The sequence below is a fragment of the Austrofundulus limnaeus genome, unplaced genomic scaffold (genome assembly GCF_001266775.1).
Source record: "Austrofundulus limnaeus strain Quisiro unplaced genomic scaffold, Austrofundulus_limnaeus-1.0 Scaffold367, whole genome shotgun sequence".
NCBI lineage: Eukaryota > Metazoa > Chordata > Actinopteri > Cyprinodontiformes > Rivulidae > Austrofundulus > Austrofundulus limnaeus.
This window is the reverse complement of record NW_013952769.1, coordinates 28,594-34,129: the sequence shown is the minus strand read 5'-3', so window position 1 is coordinate 34,129 and position 5,536 is coordinate 28,594. Positions and strand designations below refer to the sequence as shown.

Sequence of the window (5,536 nt, the reverse complement as noted above, 5' to 3'; positions counted from 1 at the left end):
ATTTTCATGAATGAATGAACACTTCCTTGTATCTGAGGCATAGCCTTATATGGTGTTTTTGGGGTGGTTATGCTAATCTCCTCTCTCGTGCACGAGCAGCTGGATACGAACTGGGGTAATTTACGCAGCTCATTTACGCACGTTTCCTAAAGATAGAAGAGTTTGTTGCATCTGACGTGACATGTTCGTACGAACCCTTTGTACGAACAAAAGTAAGAGAAATTTAGGAGAAAAATACGAACATGTTCTTGCATGAGGCCCAATGTCTTGGAGGGTTCTGTTAAAATCACCCCTCCACCTGCAGATAAGTGGGCCATTGTTGAACACCCTAGCTTACCTTTACCAGGGGGTTTGTGTGTTCAGAGTTGTCTAATTACACTGCCACAGCATCCACCCTATAAAGTCCCAGTAATCATGAAGAATGAATCAGAGCAAGAGGTGTCCATATCACCTTTAACAATTATTGCAGACATTGGGTCAGCACCTACTGTTTTGTCACAGCAAATCACCTCAAACTTCACAACAAACCACTTTGGACTTTAACTTTGGAGATTCTCCCATTCCACCTGAGTGGAAAGAACATATTATCAATAAAATGAACAGCATGCCTGAAGTATTCTCTCATCATGATATGAATTTTGGCTGTACAGATGCAGTTAAACATACCATTAAACTTAATGATGAAATACAGAGCAAGGCCAATCCATCCCCAAGATCTGGAGGCAGTCCGTGAGCATCTTAGGGACCTGCTTGAAGCTGGCATCATAAGAGAGTCCAAATCACCATTTTCCTCTCCAGTAGTTGGTGTTCGGAAACGTAATGGTTCCATCCGGCTATGCATAGATTACAGGAAACTAAATCTTCAAACTATCAAAGATGCATATGCCCTTCCTAATTTGGAAGAATCTTTTTGTGCTTTGACAGGGTCCAAATGGTTCACTGTGTTGGATTTAAAATCTGGCTATTATCAAATAGAGATGGCAGAAGAAGACAAGGCTAAAACAGCTTTTGTAACTCCCCTTGGATTTTGGGAGTGGAACAGAATGCCGCAAGGAATTACGAATGCACCTAGCACGTTTCAGCGGCTAATGGAGAGGTGCATGGGAGATCTGCATCTTAAAGAAGTCCTTGTCTTCCTCGATGACATCATCATCTTTTCTGCCACTCTGGAAGAACATGAGGAGCGGCTGCTGCGAGTGCTTTCCCGGTTGAAGCAGTTTGGACTAAAGCTCTCTCCAGAGAAATGTAAGTTCTTTCAGTCTTCTGTACGTTATTTGGGACACATTGTCTCTGAAAAAGGAGTTGAAACTGATCCAGAAAAGATTGATTCTTTAAAATCCTGGCCAGTCCCCCGCAACCTTAAAGAGCTGCGATCTTTTCTGGGTTTTGCTGGATATTACAGAAGATTTATTAAAGACTATGCTGCCATTGTCAAACCACTTAATGAGTTAACCCGTGGCCATCCTCCTGCCCGCAGTCCTGCAAAGCTGAAGAAACCAGAAGGAAAGTACTCAGATCCAAAGCAATCCTTTGGAGATAAATGGACTAGCTATCAGCAGATTGCCTTTGAAACAGTCATTTCCAAATTGACTACAGCACCTGTTCTTGGGTTTGCAAATTACAACTGCCATACATTTTACATACTGATGCCAGTACAAATGGGTTGGGAGCAGTGTTGTACCAAGAGCAGGAGGGCAAGCTGCGCGTTATTGCTTATGCTAGTTGAGGCTTGTCTGTCAGTGAGTCAAAATATCCTGCTCATAAACTGGAGTTTTTGGCCCTGAAGTGGAGTGTTACTGAGAAGTTCCATGATTACCTCTATGGGGCTAACTTTACAGTTGTCACAGATAGCAACCCTCTCACTTATGTTCTTTCTTCAGCCAAGTTGGATGCTACAGGTCACCGGTGGTTGGCAGCACTGTCCACTTACTCATTCAAACTACAGTCCCGTGCTGGAAAACAGAATTTTGATGCTGATGCTCTGTCCCTACGCTCACATGAAGATACTTCAAGTGATCAGCACTGCAGAGAGAGGGAGCTCATTCAGCATCTGACCAGTCAGTTGGGTAATGGTGAAAAGACACATGACATTTCTCCTGAAATTGTGGATGCYATCTGTCAGAGTTGTATAATCCGAACACAGAACCAAACTGAACTAAGTCGATCTGTCGCACTGGTTGAATCTCTGTCTCTGTTAACTCCATCCCTGATGGGTTCATCAATGAAGAGTTGCACGGCTTGCCTCTAATCCCCTCTCTATCTCAGGTCAATCTCCAAGAAGAGCAACAAGCTGATCCTGCTATTCGTGAGGTCATTCATCAGCTGGAGACTGGTGAGAAGGTCCTTCCATCGGTTTGAAATGAGCTACCTCACCTTCCTTTGCTCCTGAGAGAGTGGAACAGGTTAGAGKTGGTGGATGGGATCTTATATCGGAGAACTTATGATGGAGATAAACTTATCTACCAGTTAATCCTACCGCCCAAGTTACGACCAGYTGTTTTAAAGAGCTTGCACCATGATATGGGGCATATGGGCATCGAAAGAACAGTTGATCTGGTTCGCCAACGCTTCTTTTGGCCCAAAATGACACTAGAGCGGGAAACTTTTGTAAAAACCTGTGGTCGTTGCGTAAGGCGTAAAGCTCCAATTGAAAGAGCAGCTCCATTAATAAATATTCAAACAAGYCGACCACTTGAACTGCTATGTATGGATTTTTTAACCATTGAACCTGACAGCAGTAATACTAAGGACATTCTTGTTCTCACTGATCACTTCACCAAATTTGCAGTTGCCATTCCTACCCCCAACCAGAAGGCAAAGACGGTTGCAAAGTACCTCTGGAATGAATTTATGGTTTATTATGGAATTCTAGAGCGTATACAGTCAGACCAGGGTACAGATTTCGAGTCCAAGCTCATTAAAGAGCTCTGTGAAGTTGTAGGCATGAAGAAAAGCCGAACTATCCCGTACCACCCACGAGGGAATCCAGTCGAGCGCTTCAACCGTACTCTGCTCAATATGCTTGGAACCCTGGAAATGAAACAAAAGTCAAAATGGCGAGAGTATGTCAAACCTTTAGTACATGCATTTAACTGTACAAGAAACGAGGTGACAGGGTTCACACCTTATGAACTCATGTTTGGTCGTTGTCCTCGTCTTCCTGTGGATTTGGCTTTTGGTTTACCTGTCAGAGAACAATCATCCATCTCTCATTCTGAGTATGTTAAGAATCTGCAATCCAGCCTGAAAGAAAGCTACAAACTAGCTTCTGAGAATGCCCTCAAGTCAGCTGCAAAGAACAAGACCCATTTTGATCAGAAAATTACACCATGCAGTTTGGAGATAGGAGATTGAGTACTGGTTCGCAACATCCATTTTAGGGGTAAGCACAAGCTGGCAGATAGATGGGAACCAGGGGTGTACAAAGTTGTTGACAGAGCTGAAAATGTACCAGTTTACACTGTACAATCGGAACACAAAGAGGGACCAACTCATACTTTACATAGAGACCTATTGCTTCCTTGTGGTTTCCTGCCAATTTGCTCCACAGAAGACCCCTCTATCTCCATGCCTGCCTCACAAGGAAAGACTAGCAGCCAGGATGGTTGCCATCCAGATGTTCCTGATGCGATGGAGGAGGATGAGGATGCTGAGCCATCTATGCTGGAGATTTCCATCCCACTCCCAACCAGAGTCAGTGTGAAGGTGAGAAAATTCAAGTCATCACCTGAATCCATCATTACTTTGCAGCCCACTTCACCTTTGGCTCAAAGTGATGCTGAAGCGCCAGATCATCCCGTACCTCTAATTCAGAGCACAGACCTTGAGACTGCTAGTCCATCCGAAATTGAAGAATCCTGTTTAACAACTGATTCATCACTGTCTCATCATGAAAACAAGCTACCTGTGGAACAGATTGAAACAGAGGAACWTTCTGAACCACATGTAGCTGAGCCTGTGAAAGTACACATGGAGGGAGAAGTACYTGACGAACACTTACCTGAAGTTCAAGAACCTGACGCTGAGGATCATCTGGTCGTTCAATCTGAGTCATCCCCAGGTCCTGCAAATGTCAGCTCACCCTACAACTCAGTTGAGGCTGAAATATGGCCCAGGCGATCAAATAGACAGTGTCAACCTCCTAGCCGTCTAACATATCCTGTGTTGGGTAAGCCACTCATTTCAGTAGTTCAGACTGCATAGATTGCATAGTTTGGCAAATGTGTACACTGAGGCTCTCGGCCAAGTTTCTAATGTAAATATTCAGAAAAATTAATTCAAGTAACCATGCAACGGGACATGCAGGAATTAAAGAGGGGAGGATGTAACCAGGATAATTTTTCTGTTAGATTCAGTTCATTTTATTTTTCTATTTTGTTAGATCTAATTTTATTTATTTTTATTTAAAGATTTATTGAAAATCCTCCTTTATTTATTGCCAAACCAAGCGAGAACATTCTTCTCGCGATGTTTCAACGTCATGTGACAGCTGCACGTCAGCGTCCTAAATTGACAGCTACGGCTTACGTATATTGCTGCTGAATCGCACCTTAGGTAGGAGACGCTGTCGGACTCTGACGTGCAGGTAGGCTTCTGCTCTGTTCCCAAAGCGGTTTTCAAATGTCGATTGTACATCTATCAATTGTGTGCCTCTGTTAACTTACAGACGTGAACATTCGGCTAAAMGTTGAAACGATCACGGTTTGTCAAGAGGGAACTGGTGAGTGTTTGTTCGGGAGCTAGCATGCTAKCACTAGCCTCCCCAGCTGTTAAGTAGCTGACACCGATCTAAARCACATTCAAATTGAAATGCTTATTGAAACTATTGTTGTGAAAAGAGTAACTKGAATTTGMATAAGTTGCATTTAATTATGTAAACTCCTGTAATTAGAAAATACATGTACATGTTGATTGATTATTTAGGCCTGTTTACACAGGCCAGGTGTATTGCAGATCCCCCCCACTCCGCTCAAGGAGTGGCTGAAGGGTTTAATATACATCACGGATTGTCTGGCTTCATGCTGACCAGACTGGCGAGCTAACCGTATTAGCGGATCCGGAGATACAACACCTGTCATCTGTGAAAACTTCCGAACTGGTTGGAGATTCAGCCCAACAGTCTTCCCTGACGGAACTGGATATTTATTTTTTGTTTTTCCTTTCATCATCAACAAAGACTGATTGACTTTCTTGGATTAAGRAACCCTTTTGAACTCTAAATTGTGGACTAATTTGTATATATTGTAAATATCAATACAACTCACTGATTTTGCACMATCTACTTGTCTTTGTGTTTTTGCAATTTGCCACCTCCTCCAGCAGACGAACCTAGTTTWTAAGAAATCACTTGGATTGACATTAGTTTGGATTATTTCTATAATCTTARAATGTAACTTGGGTTACATATTCAATGGGAATATTTCATTCATTCAGATCTAGGATGTGTTATTTGAATGTTCCCTTTATTTTTTTGAGCAGTACACATATACAGTGGGGTGCAAAAATTTGGGCAGCTCTGTTAATTTTCCTGATTTAC

The 5,536-nt window shown here is 42.7% G+C and overlaps 1 long non-coding RNA gene across 1 annotated transcript; it reads left to right on the top strand.

Annotated features, from left to right (window-relative positions):
• Positions 1–4,528: 4,528 nt before the first annotated feature.
• LOC106528282 (uncharacterized) lies at positions 4,529–5,298 on the top strand. The gene is made up of 3 exons (XR_001311480.1): positions 4,529–4,585; positions 4,667–4,720; positions 4,938–5,298. It is a non-coding gene; the product is annotated as an uncharacterized LOC106528282 (long non-coding RNA).
• Positions 5,299–5,536: the final 238 nt, after the last annotated feature.